A 13,787-nucleotide genomic window follows, 5' to 3' on the forward strand; every position below is an offset into this window, starting at 1 on the left:
ATTTTATGTATCATTCATTAACTAAAATTAGTTTTCTCATATTGTTATTTATTGTTTTGGTATATTTTATGCCTCCTTGACTAGATTGTTAGCCTTTCAGGGCTTATTCAAGGGTCAAGAGGTAGGCAATAGCTTTCCTCCCCTTGTCCCATTATATCAATGAATGGCCCCACCTCAAGATACCATGTCCTAGAGTCATGAACTTTCCCCTTCCCCAACAGTCTCCATTGCCCAGTTTCTACCAGCTGCTGGATGCAGACTCTCAGCTATATGTTGAATACACCGTCCCTCCCCCTGCCTTACATTCTGACTTTGGGGCTCCACTATGTTCTTAATCAAGGACCATTTCCCCTGTCATTGCTTCCTAAGATCCTCAAGACCTTTCTATATAGCCTATGACTTTACCTGTCACACTGTTGTATAACCTGGTGTTTCATTCTGTCATAAACTGAACCTTCATTGATGTGTTATCTCCCACAATTAGAGTATGAGTTTCTCAAGAGCAGAACCAGTCTCACTTTTCTATGTGTATCCTAAGCACTAGGCACAGTACTTGGTATGTGGTGAGCACTTAAAAAATGCTTTCTCATTCCACTCCATTCTATTCCACTCCACTCTATTCTACTCCATGCCATTTTATGCGGCCATGACCACAGATGAGGGCAGAGAACATGGTACAAAGCAAGCAAGTGCACTCATTGGCACTGGGGAGTCTTGAGATGGGATGTAAAAACTTGAACAGGGTTGATGGTAGGTACCATTAGTATCTGAAGGATATAGGCTTATTATCGCACAGTGTTCCTGAAGAGGTATCAGAAGAATGATAAATGTTTAGAGGCAATAGCAATAGGTTTCTCCTAGGCATAGTGAAAAATCCTATATTGAGTTAATAAAACAGATTCCCAGGAGCCAGAAGTAAAGGGCTGCTTCATGTAACATAGCAACTGCGGAAGAGTAGGATCAGCAAATATCCAGAGGGCAGAGATGAATTTATGACTGAAATAAAAAAAAAAAACAACCCAACAATAACATATCTATCACAGGGAGATAAAGAAGAAGGAAACCAAAGTTCCAGAGTAGTGTCAAATAGGTAGGGACAATTTGTTTCCCTCAAATGAATGGAACATATTCTGACTCAACTTAGGGAGCCCAGAGGCACCCATGATTCCCTGGTCTGGACAGAGTACTTAATCAGATAACAATAATAATAACAATAGTTTTCAATTTTATTTAGAGACATAGCTCCAGAAAGAAGGTGAACAGTGCTGCCTTACTTTGCTTTGGTCAGATCACACTTAGAATATTACCTCATTCTGGGTACCACATTTCAGGAAGGATACTAGTAAGCTAAATAACATATAGAGGAGGACAATTCATTTGGTAAGAGATCATGACTTATATGGAATGGCTCAAGAAACTGGTGATGTTTAACTTAAGAAGACTCAGAGGGAATATCATAGCTGTCTTCAAGTCAGTGACAAACTGTCATGTGGAAGAGGGATCAGATTTGTTTGGCTTTGTCCGAGAAAAGAGAACTAGGAGCAATAAGTAAAAAAGTTAAAGAGGCAATTTTAGTTTGACTTAAGAAAAATCTTCATGCAATTAGAGTTAAGCAAAAGTGGAATGGACTTACACACCAACTTCCCCTTCATTGGAGATTCTAATAGTAATCATAAGAAAAATGACACTATAACTAGAATTCACATAGTTCTTTAAGGTTTGCAAAGCATCTCATAAATATTCCATTTTATCCCTGGGAGGTAGATGCTATCCCTACTATAGGTGGGGTTTACATGAGGAAACTGAGGTAGACTGCAGTTAAGTGACTTGCCCAAGATTACACATGTGGTAAGTGTCTGAACTCAGGTCTTCCAAACTCCATGTCTAGTATTCTATCCATTTTACTATATAGCTGCCTCTAAGTTAAGAAAATGTTGAGTAATCACTTTTCAGGAATGTTATAAAAGAGGTTCTTGTCCAGATCAGGCCTAGATGACTATGGAAGTACCTTCCAATTCTGAAATTCTCTGGTTCAATAGCAATAACTGACGTCTAAAACCACAGCACTATAAGATTTACAAATATGCTTTCCTGAAAAGAATCCAGTGAAGTTGGGACTGCAAATGTAATTTTTCCCATTTTTCAGATGAATTCAAAAGGATCAACCATGCAGAGAGTCTAATTTAAATTAAATAGAACAAATTTGTCATGGACCCAGTTACTGTGGTTTCATGGCTACCTCAAGAAGGAAATTCCTCCTGGGACTCAGGAGTAGGAAAGGAAAAAAGTAGATTGTGGCGAAGACTCAGGTTGGGAATTAACAGAGGGGAGACAACAGTGGAACTAAGGACAAAGGGATTAAAGGGTAAAGAAAGATATGATACACTATAGCAGTGGTCTCAAACTCTGTCTGAGAAGGGGTGCAAGCATTTAAGGGACTGGGGAAGGGGAATACATTTAATTAAACTAGAAAACTGGAGGGTGAGGACCTTGGTCCTTACGAACAAAAGTATGGGAGGAAGGGGTAGGAAGATTATTAGATTAGGAGCCAGAATTCAGCAAATTAAATTCAATATTTATTATGTACCTATTAGAGGGCAGATATGTGGATAGAGAGGCAGAATGTCGGGCCTAGATTTAGGAAGACCTGAATTCAAATTTGACCTGAGACACTCACTAACTGTATGACCCTGGGTGAATCACTTGTCCTCTCTCTGTCTCAGCTCATTTATAAAATGAGAATAATAATAGAATTTATCTCCCAAGGTTGTTGGGAGGAGCAAATGAGATAATATTTGTTAAGTACTTAGCACAGAGTAGGTGCTTAATAAATGCTTGCCTCTCTCCAGCTATGTTCAGAACACTATGCTAGCCAGATTTAAAATGAAATGACATAGTCCTGCCCTGCAGGGAGATACACTGACAATGTCAATCCTATGCATTAGGAAGATCATCTTATTAGCTGTTTAACTAGAGAGGGGGAGAAACTGAAAGCAGTGAGAGCAGTTAGAAAGCTAATATGATAATCCAAGTGAGAGGTGACGAAGGCCTGAACTCAGGTCTGCTTATTGCTGATCTTATTGGTGCAGGATATTTATGCAGAGAATACTGCATATCATGGAGATAGAATGAACAGTGTCTTGGCAACTGATTTGATATAGGAGGTAAGAAAATGGGGAAAGTCAAAGATGACTGAATGAATTGAAAACTGATTGACTGGGAGGACATAAATAGGGAAGTTGGGAGGAAGATGAGGCCTGGAGTAAGAGAATTTGTTTTTGATCATGTTTGGGTAAGTTATTTATGGGACTTTACAACCTCCTCCTACTTGTGTGACTTTGTTCAAACCGTTGAAACTGAAACTAAGTTATCAACTCTGTAGAGATCATAATAACTTTTCTACTTTGCAAGATTAATGAGAAATTCAGATAACATATATAAATTATATAATATAATAATAATATAATAGATATTATAATAAAATAATATACAAATATAGATTTAATAATATAATTAATATATAATATATTTAATAAAAAATATGATATAGAAATAATAAACACAATATATTTAGATAATATAAATCTATAATAAATAATACATAAATATAATAATATTAATAACATATAATAATAATAACAGAGATCCAGCTCAAGCCGGAAGATGAGTCCCTACTATCCAAAATAGAGAACAAAAACCACTCTTTCAGGATTGAAGGACATTCCCTGGCACTATATATACTAATGCTGCTATACATGACTGAGGTCCCTTTTAATAATTAGGATTCTATTTGGGGACAAATAGGTAGCTCTATGTCTAGAAAAGAAATAGTATAATCTTAGAATTTCTTATAGCAATAATTTCTAAGGTGTGATAGCTGATAAACTCAATATGTCTGAAGTTCTCCTAGCCAGTGGACTAGATTCTCCTAGTCATATCTCTACTTGACCAACTACCTCCTCTTTTGTCTCAGACTTTGCACTCCTGAAGTTGATATCCTTATTGCCAGCTGCTTGCCCTGACCCATGTCCTGTTAACTACTAAACATCTCTACTGTTGTCTGTCTGCCCTATGCCCCGGATTCCTAAGTAGGATAATAATAGTTTATTTTCCCTTAAAATATCAAATAATATTTGTACTTAAGAGGTAATTGGTCCTTGTTCTTTGGGTAGATAATTTTTATGTTTTTTTTATTTATAGAGGATTGGGATGTCTTTCTTACTTGCATCATATTAAGGAAAGAGTGAGAGATGAATCAGGTAGATGTGAAGTAAAGAGGAGATAACAAGTGTATCTATTAAAGGTTAATGGGAAAGGAGGAAGGGAATTAAGTTGGAATTGCACAGCAATGCTAGTCAAGTACTGAGAGAGCGAAAATGAATGGTACTAACAAATGTTAAGAATAAAAGTGGAAAAAAAAATCCAGAGGAAAGTAAAGAGACTAGAAGTGGAGAGGGGGGAGAAGTAGGTTTACAGAGTTAGAGACAAAATCATTCTGTGAAAAAAAAATTAAAGTGTGATACTATTTTGTAACTATTTATAATGGCTAGTTGAAAAAAATTCAGTTTAACCAATTAAAACATTTTCTTTATGAATAGGAAATGAAAAATGGGCATTAAAAAAAGGAACAAGATCATTATGGGCAAAATACTGTTAAAACAGACAACTCTTAAGCGTATACTCCAAAAAGATCAAAGAAAGAGTAATGAATAAAGAATAGAGGGTAATGAGAAAGAATAGCATGTACAAACTTATTTATAGTAGCTCATTTTATAGTGGCAAAGAGCTAGAATCTAAGGAGGTGTTCATCACTTGAGGAATGGCTGAACAAATGTATATGAATGAAGTAGAACATTATTTTTGTAAGAAATCACTTTGATGGTTTCATATAAACTTGGGAATACTTTTATGAAGTGATGCAAAGTGAAATGAGCCGAACCAGAAGGATAATTTATAGAATACAGCATTGTAAAGACAGATCACTTTGAAAGACTTAAGAATTCTGATCAATGTAAGGGACAAGCATTCCAATGAACTCCTGATTCCAGAGGACCAATGATGAAGCATGTTCTTCATGTCCTGACAGAGAAGTGATGGACTCAGGAGGTAGAATTATATATCTGTGTCTATATATCTTTTGGATATGGTCAATGTTTGAATTTATTTTGCTTGGCTATGTATATTTATTACAAAAGTTTTGTTTTTCTTTCTTCCATTTTTTCCCCAGTGAGAGGGGAAGTGGAAGGAAGAGAAAATAGATTTTTAATTGAAAAAATAAGATAAAAAATAGCATTGTGCCCTTGTTCCATTTAACAAAATCAGATGATAGACACTTTGTTGTGGCATAGAAGAATGGTGACGTGGCCTATGCATCATTATTTTAATAAATATCATAGATATATTTATGTCATATATATTTCCCTCATCCCAGAAAGTCATCCCTTATTTTAATAAAAAAATTAGAAAGAGAAAAAAATTAATAAAACCAATCAATATATCAAAAAAGTTTGATGTCATATGCAGTGTTTTGCACCTATAGGTCCCCACTTCTACAAAGGAATAAGGAAAGGTGTCTTCTCATCCATCTTTTGGGGGTCAAGTTTGGTCATTAAGTTTTACAAAATACAGTTTGGTTGTTTTCTGGTTATTATTACTTCGTTGTATATTGCTGTAGTCATCATTTATAATATTTTCTTGATTCTGCTTACTTCACTTTGTACCAGTTCATATATGTCTTTCCCTGCTTCTCTGTATTGATCATGTTTGTTGTTTCTCATAACATAGTACTATTCCATTATATTGGAACTCTTAACCTCTTTTGTTCCTTATGAACCTCTTTGACAATCTGGTAAAGCCTACGTACCCCTTTTCAGAATGTTTGTTGCCTATGAAGAACATGCAAAAATTCAGTTACAGATTACTGAAAATAAAGATGATTTTTTTCTTATGTAAGATCATGAACCCTTGAAATCTATTCATGGATCCCCTGAGTGCCTCTGAACCCCAGATTAAGAACTCTTCCATTACATTCAAGTACTGTAATTTATTTAACCATTCCCTAATTGATAGGCATCTATTTTTTTCCACTTCTTTGCTATCATGAAAAATGCTACGATAAATATTATGGTGAATATAGAACTGTTCTTTTCATCAACATTAGTCTATGTATTATAAAGAGAATGATTTGACTTAGAAAAGAAGCCAGAACATGCACACACACAACATCCCATTCTTCTTTTTATGTAATTCTTCTTTTTGATTATTGGACTTGTGAAGACTTCTTACTTATCTTGGATCTCTCTCTCTCTCTCTCTCTCTCTCTCTCTCTCTCTCTCTCTCTCTCTCTCTCTGTCATCTACCTATCTATGAATTGGGGGAAGAGTAGCCTGGATCTTTGATTTCATCCATGTGGATGAAATCTCCTTAGGTGAAGACTCTCTCCATTGGTGAAGATTGGCAAATCCCCTGAAATTTAGTCTTAGAGAATTGCCTAGGGCACTGAGACATGAACTGATTTACCTTTGGTTACACAGCTATATATTCTTCTCCCCACCCTCTGCCCCCAACTCCTCATGGCTCTTTGAACTTCATCATTATTGGGCACCACTAGGACAATATTGTCATAAGTGACCAGGGACCAAGTCTCTCTGCTGTTGTTGGCTATAACAAGAAACTACAGGCAGCGATAATGTTTTGTGTTGACCTTGAGAAGAAAAACAAACAAAAGAGAGGATAATAAGAGTTGTCATTAGTGTGATGCTCACGGCAGCCTTGATATGGGCTTGAAATACCTTCTTTACTTTTATATTTTGTTCAGAACCAGAACTGATTAAGGTCACTTGAAAACAGGACTATAATTTTATAGGGTAATTTATAAAGAGTCTCTCCCTCCCTGGCTTATAGCAATAGTGTTCTTTCACCTTCCAATACTTAGAGGTATATGTCTGATATTTCTTGTGTGGATAAAGGAGTGGCTGAAATTGTAATTCTTCTTTCTCATGTACAAATATTTCTTGGAGTTTTTTCTAACTGAACCCATTACATTTTATGTATATGCTTATTTTGGGTTTCTTCCCAGAGTTAAGTCTACCCTAAAGTCTTCATGCTTATTGTAGGTATACTCCCTCTGTTTCTATATTTTTTCTGTCTATACTCCCCTGATTATCATTCCAGAATGAGCAGGACATTGAAAATCTTCTACCTAGGGAGCAGACTGAGTTTCATAATGAAAGCCAGGAGACTTTGATTAATGCCATTTATTCTTTAATGGCTCATTTTAAATCATGGCCACTGGGGGAAAGATTCTCTCCATTCAGTTAGGACTGTGGTTCATCTGATTCACTTAGCCTAGATGCTAGCAGGATTTGGAAGGTCTTTCATTTCATAGGAGGGATGGGTGGCAAAGTAATGCCCATTGCATGCATTACGGATTTGTTACAGAAGAGAGGAAATTACCCAGTCAGGATAGATAAGTCTCTGTAGCTTTGTATCCGCATTATAATAACCACAGAGTTTGTCTTAGTCTGAATAGGGCTCTAAGTTATTAATTGTTTTAATGATTTCATTGATTTCTGTTAATCTAGGTAATGTGCCTTGCTAAACTTGGTAGTTTATTTTGCTTTTCAATTAACCTTTTACTTTTGCTATATCATTTTTTATTAAAAACAAATGTTTTATCTGCATTTTAATGATATGAATATCTTCCCTTAATATGAATTATACTTAGCAATCTGTACAGCAATTTCCCTGAATATTTCAGGATAATGGCATAGAAAGTAATGACTAGATATTTTCATTGCTGGTCATTAACAAAATGAAAAATGTTTTTAAGAAACTACAGGAAAGACAGAATATTTTCTTTATTAGTGATAGTAGGCTTTAAAGATTTTAATTGTGAAAGAGCATTAATTGAGTTTAGGAAAAATATCATTTGTCATTAATTTCATGTTGATTTTCAAAATCACCATCAATTAATATGATGAAATATTTTGTTATCAACTCTTTGAAGTATTGAAGGAGTATTTGTATTAGCATTTTTTTAAAAGAAAAGTACATCCATTTGGTCTGTAATTTGCATGTTTATAAGTTATCTCAGTAGTTTATATAGAGATAATTATGTGATATTCAAGCACACCCTGACTAATTAAACCTTTAATTTACTTTGACAGGTATAAAGATATCTATGTGCTCTGTAAAGGCTTTCTTGATATTGCTGGAATAGGATGAGGAAGCGTGCTTACTTCTGATCATTCCTAAGAACTCACTTTTTCATGCACTATTTGTACAAATTAAAAATTGTTAATAGAGAAATGTTGTAATTGATTAGCCTATGTATGTTTACAGCTCACTTTAATTGCTTAAAAACACCATTTGTCAGCTTCATGTTCTATTGACAAGCCTATCGATTTATCCGATTTTGGCTTTGTCTTGTCTCTCGTACATAAAACTCACATATGCAGTTCAAATGGGAAATGACTGTATTGATTTCCTTAACTTGAGCCCAAATGCTAAAGATTTTTGGATAAGCTTTCTCATTACTTAAGCCAAAATCAATAAGAAAGAGCATCTTTTAATGAAAGAGCAGTTTGAGCAACGTACTTCAGAAATGGGGTGCTGTTCATCCTTTGCTTTACAAATCGATCTTCCAGGTTCCTTAAGTGAGGTCCAATTGGTTGACATTGTGGTTTGTCTTTGTGTGTAAACTTGCAGCTTCAGAAAAGAGAAGATGAGCTACAGAGATGGCAGAAAGAAACTCTTTCTCTTCAAGAAAAAGGAAGATAAGCTGCTGGCTGAGGTACAAAACCTGGTCCTGAAATGCAACACAATTTATAATAGTATATAAAACAATTTTTAAAGGTCTCAACCTCATATTTCTGCCACTGCAGTATGTGTTTGGGGTGCATAAGTGGGTGTGTTGAAATTCTTACTCTGGCTTTATTGTTTGTTGTTGTGTATTTGTTTCATTTAAATATTTGTGGGAGAATCTCAGCTAATGGGGCTAAGAGCTATATTCAAGAATACATTGTTACATCAGGTCATTTTTAAAACCTATATATCTAACAGAATTTCATTTTAGCAACAAATTCAAAACTGTCTAATTTGCAAGCTTTTGAATGAAAACTGGAACATGAGATCTGTGCTCTTAGAGAAACAGCGTGCTAAATTTGAACAGTGGCAGAATAGACTTGGGTATATAACACAAGTTATATGGGCAGGCCAAACGTCAGGTACTGTACTAAGATATCATTAACTTCCTTGAACTACATAAATTAAGCTGATTATGTCTTCACTTAATTAACTGAGAATGACCTATTGATGTATAGGCAGAGTAAGATAGAGACCTGTGTTCTGCACTGTACTAAATTTATTGGTTTTCAATTAGTTTTACCATTGTCTGTGACTAGTGAGAAAAAAAAATGAGCTTACTTCTGTATTCTGTTCTATACTTTTTGTACTTAGCATCTTATTATTTGAAATTCATACTATAAGCAGTTTCTTTTGAAAGAGTTTTCAGTTTATTAAGAGCATTGTTATTATTTTCTGTTCCATAGTTTAAGGTAGGTGGTTGTTTTCTCTCATTGTCAAATCTACTTCGGTTTATTTAGATTAAATATATAGGCTCATTTATTTATTAGCATTATCATATACAATGCTAAAAATTTGTCTGAGAATTGTTTAAAATTTGTTTCAAATAGGAGTATCTTCTTTTTAAAACATAAGTCCTAACACATTGGTGCCAGTTTCTCTTTTAAATATTTTAAATTAATTTATTATATAGATGTTGATTTATTGAAGCATTGGATTTCAAAAAAGGAGTATTTTATATTTAAGGATAATATTTGATTTTAATAAGATTAAATAAAACATTAATACTTGAACATAAGAAGAGAACAACTAGGACAGCGAGGTGGTGCAAAGGATGGAGCACCAGCCCTGAAGTTGGGAGGACCTGAGTTCAAATCCGGCCTCAGACCAAACACTTCACACTTACTACTGGGCAAGTCACTTAACCCCAATTGCCTAAGAAGAAAAGAGAGAGAGAGAGAGAGAACAACTGGTGCTTTGGAAGAGAATTTAAAATTCTATCAATGTGGTATGTTATTTTTCTGGCTCTTATTAACGTTGCTAAACTTTGCACAAATATATCATCCAGGATTTTAAAATGCACTAGTGGATTAATCTAGCATCTTTTTCTCAGTGTAGGAGGAAGAAAAGACATATTATGAGAAGGAATCCTACTTATAGATGTCTCATGATTAAAATTTCCCTCTATGGTCAATCCATAAAAATAAGAGATGTAATTCTTTCAATTGATAGAAACACAGTTTTCCATTGAATGAAAAGTCAAAATATAAACATTAATGATGACACATGATTCAGAATGAATGAATGAAAAAGCATTTGTTAACCACTTTCATAATGTCATGGTCTCTAAGTGCACAGGATACAAAAGAGAAACAGTTATTGACCTCAGGGAACTAATATTCTAATGGAGGATACATATGTAAGTGAGTAGTTGTCCAGTAAGGAAAGTTGGGTCTGAAGAGTCCACAGGTGTGTCAAGGGTAGTGAATTGACATGTATTTTCCAAAAAAGTGATGATAATATTGATTTTCTTACTGTGTCTAGAACAAGAAGAGTTGGAAGTCGAGTTTGAGTGGACATTCATAGGGGCAGGAAGATGACAACATATCCTGGGTAGCGTACTGGTTTGAATATAAAGTAAAGCAGATTCAAGCGGTAGGGAAACCTGTTGGGTTTCTATGTCTGGCCTCCTGGTCCAGTGTACTGTTTGACTGTAGCATACGTTCTCTGTTATCCTCTGGTCATTAGCACTATATTTTCTAGAATAGTACAGTTCAAATATTCATACATTGAGCAAGAAATTGGTTGACATGCATTTATTCAGTACCTGCTATGTAGATGGTCTTAAACCTGCCTATGTGTTCTAGGCTCTGTAGAAGAAACAAAGAAGGAAAAAATATCTCTTCCCTTAAAGATTTTACAATATTGTTAAAGATATGAGACATATTCACAATAAAGTCAATTAACAATATCTATATGTTGATTACCTGATAAATAATAGCTTTGTGATCTTGGGCAAGTCCCTTAGACTCTTTGAATTTCAATTGCCTCATTGTAAAGTGAAAATAAGTAGAAGATAAGCGACAGGAGGGAACTAGACCAAATGTTATCTTGACATATTGTCCATCTCCAGATCTATAATCCTATTATTCTATCAAACGAAATGTATAGACACTGGATTATTCACTTTAGGATGTCACAAACAATTTTCCTTTTGTCTTTATGTTTCATAGACCTTGTCATAATGGAGTAGTATGCTTGGCTGTATTTAGTTGTTTTTTTTTTTTCATTTTTGACATAGTATGAGTAAAACAATAACACATAATAAAATATTTGCCTCATCACTGCACCCCTTGTAGCCTCTCCCAGATTCAAGCAGTTCCCAGACAGTCTGTAAGTTGCTCTGAACTTAGGAGTTTTAAGAAATGCACAGTTCAACTTGATTAGCCTCCATAGTCACTTCTCCTGTTAGACTGCAAATGAGTGTAATCAGTAAAACATAGTTTCCAGTTGATGTTTGACTCATCCATCCAATATAGGCAGTCTTTAAATGAAGATTTAGGAACTTGAGACCTGTAACCTCATACACATGGATCCAGGCTTTTGTGCCTATTGGGACTGGTGGAAGGCAAATGTTGCTAAGTGCAACCTACAATTGTTTCTCACTATGACTAAATCATTGCAGATCATGGGGAGGGAGTTCACATCCTGTTAGGCAATCCTCCTGCCACCCTGCTCTGGTGTTTCTCTCATTTTTCTGAGCTGGATCTTGCTACTTCTCTGTGCTGTTGTGTCTTGTTTATTCTCATTGCATGTATCCCCTCTTGTTTCCCATCAGCTCAACAATTCTATGGCCATGGTTTACACAGCACAGAGCTGTGGTCTTCAGATCACTCCAACCCCACATTACACATAGAGTAGGTTCTTAATAAATATTCATTGAATTGAAAAAATGCGTATATATGTATATATACACATGTATGTGTATGTATGTGTATACATATACATACATACATGCATACACACTATCTATCTATATTTTTATACATATATATACACATATATATACACATATATGAAAGAAGGATAACAAACTGAATTGGAGTGTCGGGGATGGCTAGTTGGAGGGTAAGACTTTAGTTGGGCTTTGGATAACTGAGAGGTGAGACCATTCATAGCAGTGGAAGCAAAGACTTTAAATTGGGAAGGCACAAAGCAACATAGGGAGATAGTGAGTTGATTAGGAACAGAAATTCATGTATAATCAATTTAACAATCACTATTATTTTTAAAAATCTTGTAACTCTGTCTATGTGAATAGTAAGCTGAAAGGAAAAGTACTTTTCAAATTGTAGAGGTTATTAAACACCAGACTAAGGAGTTTAAAAGTTATTTATAGGTAGTGGGAGTAATTGAAGGCTTTTGAGAAGGGAAAAGACACAGTTAAAACGGGATAAGATGATGGCTGAAGAAGACTTTTGCCACAATTTGCCACAATTACAGAAACTTTAATACAATGACATCTTAAATTGTCATTTTTAAAATTAAAGTTTATTTTTATTTTCAAATTTCAGAGGCACAAAGATATTAAAGTTGGGATATATTAGTTTTAGTATAAAATTTTTGAGTTGGTGGCATTTTTTTTGAACCTACTTTTTTTCAGAGATTTTTCGTTCAACAAATATTTCTTGAATATAAAAGGACAGGTAGATCAGGTAGATATCCTATAGCATTGATATGGTAATCCAACTGCGTATACATTTTCATTTATAACTGGAATAAAAATAAGCCTTAATTTAAAAAGTTACGGGTACTCTTAAGGCTAAAATGAGGCAGCTAGGTGGTATAGTGGGTATCAAGAGGACTTAAGTTTGAATCCTGTCTTAGATACTTACTAGCTGTGTGACCCCAGGCAAGTCACTTACCCTTGGACTCTGTTTCCTCATCTGTAAAATGAGGATAATAATAGCACCTACTTCCAAGGGTTGTTGTGAGAATCAAAGGAGATAATACTTGTAAAAATACTTTGTAGATTTTAAAGTAATATATAAATGTGTTATTATTGTTATTATTATTATTAATAATAATAATAATAATTATTATTATTACAGGGGCAGCAAGGTCCTATGTGTTAGAGATAGAGCAAAGAGCATCATCTTATGAGGAATACTTCGAAAACAACAGTGTCATATATATGACCATAACATGTACATTTTATGAACACTAGAGAATACTGCTGATTTGGGTCAGGATTATCAATTAACATGGGTTATAGTGCAGCCTTTCTGATTCCTGGAGGAAAAGATCCCTTTTTGTGTTAGGTGTTTTAAGCTATGAACTAAATATCTAGCATTTTGAGTTCCAAAGATCATAACAAGGCAGATTAAGTAAATTTAGAACTAGATGGTCCTTTAAAGATTATTTGGAGGCAGAACTTCTTAACATTTTTGTGTCATGACTTGGTGAAGCCTATGAATCCTTCCTCAGATTTTAAATACATAAAATAAAATAGGATTGCAAAGGCAAATATATATTGAAATAAAAATCCCACTAACTGTATCAATAGACTTAATTTAAAATTATAATAAAATAGGCCTTTTTAAAAAAAAAAGTGACTGGTATTCTTAATGTTGAGTAACTTTTGCTTAAGGATCTATGGACCTAAGGTTGAGAATGCCTGATTTATACTAATCCTCTTTTTC

The sequence above is a fragment of the Vombatus ursinus genome, unplaced genomic scaffold (assembly GCF_900497805.2).
Source record: "Vombatus ursinus unplaced genomic scaffold, bare-nosed wombat genome assembly UNPS02014812.1, whole genome shotgun sequence".
NCBI classification, from domain to species: Eukaryota; Metazoa; Chordata; class Mammalia; order Diprotodontia; family Vombatidae; genus Vombatus; species Vombatus ursinus.